This window comes from Nicotiana tabacum, chromosome 19, assembly GCF_000715075.1.
Source record: "Nicotiana tabacum cultivar K326 chromosome 19, ASM71507v2, whole genome shotgun sequence".
Classification (NCBI taxonomy): Eukaryota; Viridiplantae; Streptophyta; class Magnoliopsida; order Solanales; family Solanaceae; genus Nicotiana; species Nicotiana tabacum.
This window is the reverse complement of record NC_134098.1, coordinates 110,155,639-110,169,195: the sequence shown is the minus strand read 5'-3', so window position 1 is coordinate 110,169,195 and position 13,557 is coordinate 110,155,639.

The window sequence follows — 13,557 nt, the reverse complement described above, 5'->3', positions numbered from 1 at the left end:
ATTCCTTGGTGAAAAGAGTTGTTGACTTTAAATCATCGAATAAAGAAAAGAAGGAACCGCTCGAAAGGGACAACACAATAATGGCTCATAACTGGAAAACATAACAATAATGTCTCCTAGCTGCAAAAGAATGGCTCCCAACTGAAAATTTATCTCGATCACTGTCTAACAGAAAGCCATTTTCCCTTTCGCAAAAAGTAAACTTGGACCTAAGCAACCCGCCAACGGGGGTAGCCTTTCACTGTTGGAAACTGCCGACGGGAGTAGCCTTTCACTGTTGGAAACTTTGATTTAGATTGGTAGGATTCTGTCTAATCTTTCCTAATTTACAAATTGCACTCAACGAACATAGTTTCCACTCATTCCTTCTCGACCGCCTCTTTTCTAGTCACTTTTGATAAAAGATTTCTTGTGATTTTCTATTCTCTTATGAGAAATGGTTTGCTTCGTTTGAGCCGTCGTCGCTTAATGCATGTAGGGGGCTGTGGCTTTTCCCCCACGACCCCTTTTAATGGAGAACCAGAAGAACAACAATGAACTCAAAGCTAATGAAGGAGATCCACAACTTGAACAAGGTACACGGGATCTTTCCTACCTCTTTCTATTTCAACTTCTTTGAAAGGTGAAAGAGTAAGAAGCTAGACCGATTTTCTCTTAAATTAAAAGCAACAAGAGCAAGTAAGTAGGCTTTTCTCCGCAAGAACAATCTTGACTTTCTTTATACTTTATAATATAAGACCCTTTAAATGATCGTAAATGGCCTGAAATGTAACGACCTATGAGAGAATGGTTTTTAGAAAAGAAAGCGTACCAATCTGGCAAACAAAGCAAAAACAACGGCTCCTATATAAATACAATAGAATTGAAATGCTGTCACTAGAACAGACCACACAAATAACATCTTTCTAGCCGCCTAAAGGAAGTATTCAAAGATAAGATAACTCTATGCGCATACAAGCTAACTTCAGGTATGCAGTTAGTTCTCAAGCGATTCTTTCCGATCTTAGGTGCGATCTTAGGGAGCTTGTTTTGGCAGCTACTCTCTTATAGTTATATGTCCTGGTTTTCGAGTTCTAGTTCAAGGCAAGGCAGGACGGGACTCACGGGGGTAGGGGCGAGCCTTCCCCTAGGGAAAACCTAATAAGACTCATTCTAATACTTGAGTTCAAGCTCCTACTTCGAAGTAAGCCTATGGCTTGTTTCGAAGCTTATTAGCTAAAGCATACTTGCGTGTTAAAGGGGCGATTTTGGGCTACTAAGTGGAACCGGACCATTCAACTTGCCGTTTTCACTCTCCTAGGCTGCGATCGTAGGAAGCTCAATAAGTAAATGCAATTCCCCGACTGATAAGAATGATCATGCCCTGCTGTTTGGCTTGGAATCAAACTAGCCTATCATGCCCCTTCTTCATTCCTATATGGACCCATATTCCTATGTTTTTCCAATGTTTACTATATTACTGGGATTCCTATTTACTGAACCATATCAAAGAAGCTACTTTCTTTCTGGCTTTTATACCTAGGTATAAAGAGATAGACAATCCAAGAGAGTGCCAATAAACAACACATACCAATCCCTTTTGGAAGGTTTGGAACCCTCGATTCATCCGACTCAAGGAGAAAAAGAGAACAAGATGGGAGGGCTTGCCTCCTCGTTCCCTTTTACCTATGCCATGATGCTCATGGTCAGCTTATCTCTAATTGGATTTCCTTATCTTTCTTCTTCAAATTACGAGCAGAGATTTGGGGAGAGTGGATAAGATAGGGTGGCGGATGACGTAAATGAAGGGAAGTCCCATCCCGTGCTTTCGAGCGATTCTTCCCGCAAAAGGCAGATCTTTTTCTTTCCGTCCCAAATAGAACAATAGAATAGGGACTTAGATGTGACCAAGGTGCTTGCAAGCTTACGGTTAGTATATTGTTGGCTGGGAGAGCTGGTAAAAGAATGAAACCTTCAAGGGACCATGGATAGCAAGCCAGCTGAGGAAGAATAATCTCTCCCAGCAATACCGATCCTCTCTAGTTTAATCAGAATCGAGAATTGCGGAGAAGTTCTAACCGGCCTAGCCTAACCAACCGCTACAAGGGGGCAGAAAATAGATGTGGTGGAGACTCAAGTCAAGGCAATGGATCACTATCACTATAGATAGATGATTTCCCTGGACTATGTTCAATGGCACCTGATATGCCAACAAGGGTTTACTAAGAGATCTTGCATGTTTTATAGGGTGCTTCTTATGTCTTTCCATAAGCATAATTATGACTAGAGCTGCTCTTCCCTTATTCTTAATCCCACTTCGTATGTCTGTCAACAAGAGCCCAGCACCTGGTTCAATCGATAGATAGGCCGAAAACATATTTCTGGACAAATGAACAGACCTTTCCTTACTTTATTTGCCAACAAAGCGGTCAAACTAGTAACCAAGTTCATGCGTCAGTACCACGTCCAGGATCTTAGGAAAGGGGAAGCTCAAATGATATCTAATGGGATGGGCATGCTCCCCACTGCTCTGTGATTTATTATAGTCATACTCTATTTCGTACCTAGTAGTTAGCCTTTAGCTTCCTCCTTGTATTAGATTTTGACTTGAATTCCCCCTGAAAGCGAGAACGTACTATATGCCTTTAAAATAAAAAGAAGGCTGGAAAAAAGAAAGAGCTCCTTTCTTTACTAGCTTTGGAGGGAGGAATGAAAATCCTATCCTATACGAAGGCCTATATACCAAAAAGCACTTTTCTGAGGCTGATCACATCCACTTTTGGAGCCCCTCTCCTCTGAGGCTGATCGCATCCATTTTTAGAGCCCCCCGCCTTTGAGTACGGCAGCAGCCCAGACATAGACCGAATTAGGGGCCTAAACTCTTGAATAGATTGCCCATGGAAAGGAGCTTACTCCAAGATCTGACTCCGCCTATGTAGGAGTTCGGGAAGGCTAGAAGTAAACAAAGAGCGGTAGAAGAGAATAAAGCGTGGCACCCATTCTTTTCTTTCATAGCTAGAGCAAATTTTAGGAGACACCGTGCAAGCCAAAGACTTTGACAGGCGTCGGTAGGCATGCCTCTGATAAGGGATGGATCCTGAGAATCAATCCCAATCGAATCTATGGAAGGGGGACCCTCTATCCTCGTAATCTTTAGAGTAGATATTATATATAGGATAATCAGTCCACTACGTTGCCCAAGACAAGGCAAGATGAATAGGAATGTTGAAAGGACATAAGGCTTAACTAAGGTAAAGAATGACCTTGACCATCTAGGTCACCAAGTACTCTTATGTTTTAGGGAGTCGGAGACGATCGAAGAGGCTGCAAAATAGGAACTTTCGATCAGGGAGAGCTCAACAAGGTTGAGACCAAGATGATGGATATTCCAAGGAAGATCGAAGAAGATGAATGAAGGTTTATACCTACCCCTAACTGGCACTATGAAACCAATACCATCTACATAGATGTTCCTAACCAAGAGATGAGGGGGTTCTCTCTTACTGTTAAGCCGTCTTCAACTCTTCTTTCTTTACTCCCTTCCGCATTGGGGCTGATAATTGGATAAAATCACTTTAAATAAACAAAGGGGTGTATAAATTGGGTTTTTGGCTCGCAATAAAGCTAGGGTCCTGATCGAGCAACTAGTAGTCCTATCTATCCACCTCTGCAGACACAATATCTTGAGTACCTATGATGGTGACCACATCTGCGGGCATGTGATGTTTGGACATAGAATCGAGTCCTTGTGAATAGGTAAAAGTCAAGTGCTCTTATTTTATGATGGTAGGGACGATTGCTTCCATTACTGACCATAAAGACACCAAATTCTCCTTTAGGTGCTTCAACTGCGGTATAGGTAGAAGGAGCTGGTACAGAAAAACCTTCTGTATAAGGTTCAAAATGGTGAATTGAGGTAGAGTAGACCAATGATCTTGTAGTTATTTGGCGGGCTATTGAAAGAAAAAGCTTGCATCTGCTTCCCCTATTATATAACCGGTCCCATCTCTCTCCAAACCTAACGTGGTAGTTTCCCATCGTAGGGCTTTCTATCTATAGATTATGCCATTACCAAGGAGCTAATTCGTTCAGAACTCAGTTAACTACTTCTATAGAGAAGGCGGAGCATCCTTGGCTCAGCATTATAGAACATAGGGCTTCAGCGCTACTACAACACTTCGCTAACTCGAAGTTCCTCGCTAACTCAAAGTGCCTCGCTATGAGAATCTAGCTTCGCTAACGCTCAGCTAAGTCTTGAACCTTCGCGCTGACCGTTCGCTTTCTTAGTAGCAAAAGCGCTTCTCTTTGCCCCTTAACCTTACGTAGTAGGACAAGAAAGAGATTATTGGTTTTCTTGCTCCCGCTTCCTCATCTGCACTCATCAAGCCAACTTTGCCCTTTGGGAGGTGAAACAATGGTTGAAGCGGACATTTCGAATCTCATTAACCACATAATTTAGTGAGCAGTGCCAAATCTTTCTATGATTTGCTTCTTTTGCCTCTTTCACCGTCAAAGTACCTATGGTACCAGTTCATATTTGGTTACCTGAAGCTCATGTAGAGGCACCTATACCCGAGTTTCCCGAAGCGACACTTTGTACCACTCCTTTCATTTATACTTTAAGCGCGATTGCTATAATATATACTTCCCCGGCCACTTTAAGGCAGATCGATCTTAAGAAGATCATTGCTTAATCCTCAGTAGCTCATATGAATCTGGTGACTATTGGTATGTTTAGTCAGGCGGCCGTTAGGTCACCTATTTTGATTTATGGACACACAAGGCCAAAACATGTGTGTCGGGCATGCGACCTACCAACCTACTAGAAATGGGGAGAAACCATAGCATGTCACAATAAAAGCTTGAGTCGAGGCGTCAGAAAAACACTGCCGTTTGTTCAAAACACAAAAGCCCCTTAGTGCCCCAGGACGGGAGTGGGGGATGGACCTACGCACAGGTAACAACAGCACCGGCTCTACGAAGTCAGAATCGAATCTTTCTGTTGGCTTTCCCAATTCATTTGTGAATGGTAATTCAAGGGCGTGAAGCGAGTACTTCTAGATACTTCGCTTGCTTCTTATTATGGCAGCTATGTTTTCGTGGCAAAAATGAACGAAAAGCAAGATGAGCATGCTATTTTCAAATCGATTGATAGATAGCCTGATCTGTTCTGATAGATCGAAAGACATAGAGAGTGAATCTCTCAATAATAAGGGGAAATCTCCTATTTCTATCTATTGATGAGACAACTATCTATTCTTTATCCATCAAAAAGAAATCGATATGTATCTGATGGAGTGTACATCGTACGTAGAGCGCCAAAGTGCTTTTTAGGCCAGCTCAGTTCTCTTATCCATCGGTCCAATGCACTGGGCTCACCTCATGGAGGGAAAAGGCAAAATTTAGTTGTCTTGTTTGCCTCCTCGACGCATTCCCTTCTTTCCCTGGTATCATCCCACACAGAAAGAAATATCACAGAGCCCCGACCTGACTTATAGGTCCGCTAACATAAAGCGAGGAGTTGAGCCTGAACTGGAGAACCAAAGTCACTTTCGTAACCATACTTCCTACAGCTAACATGTGTCCAGTCCAGAAGGAACGCACAGCGCAAACGAACCTGAGCTGCTATACCGAATCGCCCGCTGGCCATCGGGGACCGAGTAGTAAGGCCATGATTCGTAGGGGAACAAATCACTCATTATTCCATTGGGGATAGGTGCACGAATGACAACTCCAAACGTCACACATCCGCCACCTACCTACCATTTAGGTGGCACCAGTGAGATCCAGCCAAGGTAAGGAACTTTGTGTCGCGGCTGCTCCACTCCACTGCACTGCGGTCTCATGAACTAAACTTTGTTGCCTTCCCACACGTGAAGCGAATGGGTGATGTGCCGTGGATCAGTTTCGGGGTGGGGAGTGAAGAGAGACCAGAAGAATGATTCATTTGGATCGACGAGCCTTTTCAGTCCAAAAACAAATAATCAATGGAATATCTGTCTATCCATGAATATCTATTCTATCTATATATCTAGGGGATCTCTCTATACATATAGATTTTTTTGATGGAATGATATGATCGGCTAGCCGTGGCCGCATATCAGTTACTCTCAATGCGGGATTTCTGTTGGATCAGATCTTCTGGGAAGCTTTTAGACCTAGCAAAAAGTGCTCTAACCCTTCACGCAAACAAGCGCGAGAGAAGTGGAGCACAAATCTACCGCTTCCCCCGACCGACTAAAATACAACAGTTGCAACCAACTTTGATTCAAAAGAAAGGCAAAGGGTTTGGCAACAAGCAAACGACTAGCTATCATACTTGAAAGGGTTCCAATCCTTAACTACTTAAGTACCAAAGCCTTTTTTCTGTTAGTTTCATAATGGGGCTGTTCAGTACAAGCTATCAGTGCTCAGTGTTATCTTTGATTGAACGTTGACTTATCTTATTTCCGTTCAATCTCTAAGGCAGGTTTCCACTGACAATGGAATAGGGTTCGTGTCCAAAGGTGAACAAAGCCCTAGCTTCTAGAGTTCATTTCTTTTTCCAGGCCGGAGAAGGGTTATACTGCTCGCCTTTGTTTGATATGTTTATTCAGTACCAATACAAACTAAAACTACACCAAAGTGGAAGGGCCAGTATAGAAGCTAGAAGTAGCTAGCCTATAGTAGTCAGCATAACCAAAGCCTCACAACAACATAAAATTAGACTTATGAATTGAATCTTAAGTAGGGGGCTTAGCCCGCCCGCCTACCAATCAAAGAGATTGAGAGTAAGTGTAAGCTCACTTGGAAGCTCGAAGAGCTTCCCTTCATTCGCTTCGCGGGAGCCGCACAACACATAGCTGGAAGTCAGAGGGCCCATACTACCTGCCTAACCCTTCGCTCTGAAGGACCGTAGATCGGAAAACGCCTTCTAAACCACCACATTCATCCAAAAGAGAAGGGAAGGGGCCTATGTATTTGCATGGCCCCTGCAGATTTAACCCTATCTATACCCGGAGCCACTCCCCTAGCGGTCCTGCCACTACATCGCAGAACGGGAGCTCATGTGGAACCTTTTATTCTGGCGTAATAGTGGTAGAACGTAACAAAATATTACGGCCGCCTAACATAGGGGACGGAGGTACGGTAAACTCGGCCAAAATATGAGACCCGAAGGGCCCGACGCGCACAATCCTATCCTATCTGAGTCCGAGTTTACCTCTTGCACTTTGGACAGCCGTCCGTAGCATCATAAGGAGGACCCCCTTTCGAGGTACAAAAAGAGTACGGTACATAAGAGGTTGTTCTTTCTCAACGTGGTGTATAGCACGAAAAAACTTTCGATGCAAGATATGACTGTTCACATGAAATAAAAAAATGAATCCTTTCTTATCTTCATTCCCAGGAGGGAAAGAGAAAAAGGGTATTATGGAGGGAGAGGGGGGAAAGGCTTGGGCCTACCTATTCCGATAGGACTCCATAAAGGAACGGGAGTTGTTGAGAGGTTCCATATTGCCGAGATGAAGGACAACATTTCTGTACGTGATCATCGTATGTCACTTTGTCTCGTCCCCGCTACATCAAAGAGTACCTATGCACTATGTTCCGGTTCACTGATAAGGAAGATAGCGTTGGGGTGGGGGTCTACGATGTGATACAAAACTATGACCGGGGGAGATACATGCTAACTATGGGTAGGAAGCAACAACCATTATGTAAATTTTTTTTGGGGGTTACAGATCTCTTATACTACCATCGATCGACAGAGTAGAATGACCAGAAAAAGAAGTTATGTTAGAAAGCCGTATGATATGTGGTAACTATCTTGTACGATTCGGGGGTAATCGGCGTACTCAGATCAGTGGGGGGAATCTTTGGCTCTATCGAACATACATGGAATTGGAGGTAGCATTCTACTGATATCAAGTCATGGACTAGTTTCTTCAGCCCTTTTTTCTATGTGTTGGTGTTCTATACAACCGACATAACACTCGACTTGTTAGATATAACGGAGGTTCAGTGAGAACCATGCCGAATCTCTCTACTATTTTCTTCTCTTCCACTTTGGCCAATATTAGTTCACCTGGTACTAGAAGCTTTATCGGGGAATTTCTCATCTTAGTAGAAGCTTTCCAAAGAAATAGCTTAGTAGCCACATTAGCAGCGCTTGGGATGATTTTAGGCGCAGGCTATTCCAAATGGCAGAGAGGTTTTCAGAAATTCTTCAATCCAAATGGCAGATAGGTTTTCATATTTATACCTTTTCTTCTTGGATGGGCGACCGTACGTTAAACTACCACAGAAACTAGGGTAAACCAATGTGACCATGACATTGTAGGTGCTTGCGATGGGACGGATGCGACTTACCTCAGTTGGTTTGGGTGGCATAGCCCGTTGCATAAGTCCCCCGCTTTTTATGCATTTCTTTAGTCTTTAGGGAGCCAAAGCTTGACTTTACTAAACTAATAAATAAGGCTCGTGCTAGGCGCTTACCTTTTTTAGCTGTAGGGTTGGGGTAGCTTGCTGGGTGATACTTATATAAAGAAAGGACGGGGAGCAACCATGCATGGTACTTCTTGACCAGATCTCCGAGGGACAATTGAACTAGCGACTCATGAATGCTGCCGGGTTGGACAAGCCAATAACTCGAAGGCGTTCGGTCTATTATTTGAGAAAGAATCACAGCCTTACCATATCTTCAGCATGATATGGACTCCAAGTTCTTATGGCAGAGCACGAGGAGATTTATCATCAATATGATGATTGGAATGGAAACCAGAAGCACGACTGGGGTCCTCGTAGTCCAAGATAATCAAACCATCAATAATAGTAACGTAAGCATGAGACTTTTTGGTAGTACCGGTGAACCAGATGGTTGTGGCGGTGGAATCTGGGATGGAGGACTTGTAGTATCTATCTAGATCTGGCAAAAGCGAAAGACCCCCTAACATAATTCGAATGGAGGCTGACCGCTGATGTAACACTCCGAAAAATTTCGAAGTACTTAAGTGGTATGCCCGGTAAAGTTTTGCAAAGAAAATAATGTTCCGCGGTGCCAAATTGGTTTTACGTGTTGAGTATTATATACATTCTTCGCGGCGAGATTGCTCACCATGACTCAGACTTATTGGGTTGAATAATGCACCAGAAAGTAGAGGAAAAGTTTTGGCGGAAAAGTACATTTCTACGATCCACTATGCTACCGTCGAATCACTCTACGGACCGCATAATGGCCGCATAGTGAGGCAATTAATTGGGTCAGTTGGAAGTAATTATGCGGTTGACTATGCGGCCGTTTAACTTTTATGCAGTGTACTATGCGACCACATAATAGTTATGCGGACCGCATAGTGACCGCAGACTCAGGCAGATTTTTGGTCATTTTGGACAACAATTTTGTGACCGATATGCGGTCGCATAGTCGACCGCGAACCTGTTCCGGAGCTTCATTTTTGTGTTTTTAAAACCCGACCCTATTTCGTTAAATACACTCTTTGGGACATTTTGGGCCATAATCTAATATTTTAGAGTGAGAGAGTACCCTAGAGTGAGAAGGTGTTCTTCAATTATTGTTCTTCAATTCTTGCTTAAGTTTTGGAAGATTAAGAAAGGAAGATCACTATGTCTTCATCCTATAGGTAAGATTCTATACCCTAAACCCTAATTTCAAAATTATCTGAAAATGGGTAATTAGCAAGATAAAGTTTGGGCATGAGAGTTGTTTATTTTACATGCATGTGATATCAAGGGGTGTAAGATGATTGTTGAACTAAGCATGGTAAAGATTGGGTTGTGGGATGGTGGAATCCTCCATAAAAAGACTTTCAAACCTTAATGCACACCTAGTGTTTGATAAAATGCTCAAATGAGCTAGAACCATAATCATCTTCTAATTTTGGTTCAATTTGTTATATTTCTAAAATAGATTGAAGTTGCTAAGAATTCTCGAATGTTTTAGAGTTTAAGAAAGCTCAATTGAGGTATGTTGGCTAAACTCTTCTCTATAAATTGGTAAATGTAGACATGATCACTTTATTGTTTAATTAAGGAAAACATATATTCTCTTTATTCATGAATGAGTTTGGGTAGAAGGAATCTAACAGGCTTGCTCGGTCGGGTTCACTCGGTTGAGCACCGGTTGCGCTCCTCAGTTTTGGGGCGTGACAAACTCGGTATCAGAGCCTACGGTTTTAAAGTGTCCTAGGATGTCTCGTAGCCGTGTCTAGTGGAGTCCTTATTATTGAATCGTGCAATGAAACTGGTTATGAAATTGTTCTTCCTCCAACTCGTGCGTTGAGGTTCACGGTAAGTTTAAATGCTCTTTTGGTTTATTCCAAGTAATGTTGTCATGTGACATGACGAAGGGGTAAAGGCCTGAATATTAAACAAATGGCACATGTATCATGTTGAACGAATAGTATGACCATATGAGACAAGTATATAGTATCATGAGCATACTTTATATGAGAAGAGTGCTAGAAGTGATTACCCACCTCCAAAGAGGAGTTGACGTGATAAATGAGACCGGAGCCTAACTTGTATATGTGGATAGTGTGGGAACTATGTGTATGATTCTAAGATGTAAATTTGTTACGTAGGCACGTGATATATGAAAGGCATGGCCTGGAGAGTAATGATAAATGTGTAGGTCTCTCACGGGAGACAAGAAGTTATGAAATGAGAGTTAAGTGAACCCACAATGAGAAGAACCTAGCACTATGAATGCTATAAAAATCTCAGGAATATACGAAGTGGTGTTACACTCCAAAAAGGATATTGACACGTGGGATTTGGATCCTAAGCCTATGTGGCTGAATAAGAGTCGAGAACTTATGACGTTAATACCATGGGACTTAAATCTCCCTAATAGTCAATCATATACAGGAGGACTAGAGATGTGAAAATGTCTCCCACAAATTGCTAAATTCAAGACTTGTGTCAAAATGTGAATCATTCACCCCAAGTGGGGAGGGAAGGACCATGTTGAGGCTACTTAAGTGAAATAAAACGAGAGTAGGGCCATGTAGCTATGATGTTTGGACATTTTGTTGAAGACATGTGTAGTCTCGAAAAGTGGTAAGTGATAATGTGATTCTCTGAAAGGAAATGCAAAAGATAAACCACTAGTACAAAAATAATGTGGAAGGTTAAAAAATGTAAATTCCTCGTACGTGGGAATATACATGACAAGGTCAACGATACTAGTAACTAAGAGTAAGGTTTGCAAAAGGGTTTTATACTTGTTAGAGAGTCAGGGACAATGGAACCCAAGGAAGTACTACAGATCAAATGTGAAAGGCTTGCGAGTTATTAGAATGAGTTAATCACGGATTTGCGATTTAGCTAAAGTTCCAAGTCTTCAAGAAAGACAGCAAATGGGAGAGATAAACGTGATGTTATAATAACCCAAGAGTGCATCGGGACTTGATGGAGAGTCTCTTAAGAATCTTACAAGCAAGAAAGTGTTAAGTGATACATGGATTAACACACTTTCCCACGGATATCCAAACAAGTGTCGAGAGGCGAGCATGATGAATTCCCAACTAAAGGAAACGACCACATAACATATGGAAGAACGCATGGTTATTCACTAACTAGGAAGAATGAGGCGAGAAGAATTGGAAAAGAATGAGCAGGATGGTTATCGCAAAATAGTTCCTATCAGAATAGTGGACTCGCCTAGAGCACAAGTGTTAATAGAAGATATACAGGATCAAGTGTAATGCAGCCGACTTGAGTGACACTAAATATCAACTAAAAGATATAGAGGGAGTTCATGTCTACATATTACATTGGAAAGTGAGACTACTTTTGATGAAGCGGTGGTGTGATAAACTTAACAAACCAGTCACAATGATACTACGAGTTCATGGGAGGCAAACACGTGTGTGGCACAATATGGTTGTCAACTATGAATTAAGGGCAAAATGGGATGTGAGTGAATGATCTAGTCACAAAGGAAATGTAGTACCAACATATTGTTTAGACCAAAGGGGAAATGTTTGAAACAGATTAAGAGAGGATGAACACTTGTTACGAACCAAACATGTTTAACATGATAGCTCTTAGGTTGCAATAACAGGAAGCAATATTGGTGACTACAATACATGAATAAGGTGAGTTACTCATCGAGGATGGAATCAGGTGGACTAAGTCCTACACTTATAAGGAAAACAAGAAGTCGTCGTTGAAGAATTTAGGAGGATCTCAAGTTTCAGAAAAGGACTTGTTTGGGCTAAATATATATGAAGGGTGTTGATATGTGTTTTGGGAAGTATTTATCAATAAATAGGGATCATGAGAATGTTTACGAGGGAAGTAGAGTGGTTTCTTAAAATCCTAGAAGACTTATAAGGAGAAAAGAGGGTGGCTAAGAAAGGTATGAGAACGATGTTACTTCACATATTGAGACAATGCCATGCATGTTGATGTTATCAGGGTGTGCGCGCGAGCTAGTAGATGTTATTCATTTGAAACAGATGGTCCCATAAAAAAACTGACCTAGTAATGTCTTTTCTTGAGAAATTTAGAAAAACAAGTTGCAAGTACTAATAAGATTGTAACCGTATCAAGGATATTTTTATAAAACTCAATTCCTAGGAGGTCATATGAAAGAGAAATCTGATATAGATGTTCCACTGATGATGAAATATGGCAAGATGATCATTTATGCCTCTAGGCAACTCAAGAATCATGATAAAAACAATCCAACACATGACTTAGGACTTGCGGCTATGATTTTTACATTAAAGGTTTGGTGTCATTAATTGTAAGGGGTCCAGGTGGACATATTCACGGACCAAAAGATTCCTCAATATATTTGAAAATAGAAGAAATTGAATCTAAGGTAGAGAAGATGGTATGAGTAACGTAAGGATTACGGTATCAATATTCTATACAATCCGGGGAAGCCAATGTTGTGGCGAATGCTCTTACCCGGAAATCCATGGGTAGTTTGGCTCACTTGGAGGCATGTCAAAGGCCGTTGGCCAAGGAAGTTCATTGATTGGCTAGTTTGGAAGTTCATATTGCGAACTCTAATGAATAAGGGGTAATTGTGCAAAATAGGGCTGAATCATCGCCTGTTATGGAAGTCAAAGAGAAGCAATACAACGATCCATTCTTTTGGTACAATTGAAAGAGGGGATTCAAAAACATAAAACTATTGTTTTTCTCTTGGCATGGATGATGGTACACTAAGGTACCAAGGGCGACTATGTGTTCCAAATGTGGATGGTTTATGGGAAAGGATTATGACTGAAGCTCACACATCTAGGTATTCCGTGCACCCAGGTTCTACGAAAATGTATCATGATCTTAAAAAGGTCTATTGGTGCAATGATATGAAAAGGAATGTGGCGGACTTTGTGGCATGATGTCTTAATTGTCAGCAAGTGAAGGCTAAACACCAAAGGCCCGGTGGGTTGGCACAGAACATTGAAATTCCAATGTGAAAGTGGAAAATGATTAATATGGACTTTGTGGTAGGATTACCGTGCACTGCGCGAAAGTTTGACTTAATTTGAGTGATTGTGGATCGACTCACGAAATCATCACACTTTTTGCTAGTTAAGTCTACCAACACAGCAGAGCAGT